Source organism: Chrysochloris asiatica, unplaced genomic scaffold, assembly GCF_000296735.1.
Source record: "Chrysochloris asiatica unplaced genomic scaffold, ChrAsi1.0 scaffold00117, whole genome shotgun sequence".
Lineage (NCBI taxonomy): Eukaryota > Metazoa > Chordata > Mammalia > Afrosoricida > Chrysochloridae > Chrysochloris > Chrysochloris asiatica.
The window spans coordinates 10,429,205-10,430,056 of NW_006408635.1; positions in this window are offsets into that span (position 1 = coordinate 10,429,205).

Consider the following 852-nt stretch of genomic DNA (forward strand, 5'->3'; position numbering starts at 1 on the left):
CCAGAAATAGACCATCAAGGAAGAAGAGCATGAGCAGAATGTGGGCCCTATACAGAAAAACAGCGACACCAGAGATGGAGGCAGAGGTGAGGACATGGAGAGAGACAGAGAGCAGCTGAAGACTCCAGATTCGTGGAAAGAGAAAGATTGAGTGCTGGTGAGCAAGAGGCAGGCTTGCAGAATGTGCCCTTTGGTTGTTTCAATTATTACATGTTCCTGAGTGGTTTTGTGTACATCCTCCCTCCACCCCACCAAAAAAAAGCAAACAACAACAACAAAAAAAGAGGGAATAGAAGCAATACTGTTGAATGATGATGCACGGAGGAGATTGTAATCATTGCAATGAAACAATGGTGTAAAACCAATGTTATCCCATATAAACTATTGCTCAATTCAGAATAAAACCTTAAAAAAAAGTACTGATTATTGTTGGTGACTGGAATGAGAAGGTTGGAAATAAAGAAAAAGGATCAATATTTGGAAACTATGGTGTTGCTGATAGAAATGATGCTGGGGATCATCTGATGGAATTTTTCAAGACCAATGACTTACCCATTGCAAATACCTTTTTAAACAACATAAATGGTGACTATGCACATGGACTTCACCAAATGGAATACAAGGACTCAAGTTAACTACATTGTGGGACGAGATCATGAAAAAGTTCAATATCATCAGCCAAAACAAGGCCAGGAACTAAATGTGAAACAGACCATCAACTGGTCATATGCAAGTTCAGGCTAAAGCTGAAGAAAATTAAAACAAACAAAGCCAAAATATGATCTTGAATATATCACACCTGAATTTAGAAACCATCTCAAGAACAAATTTGATGCATTATGTATTATTGAC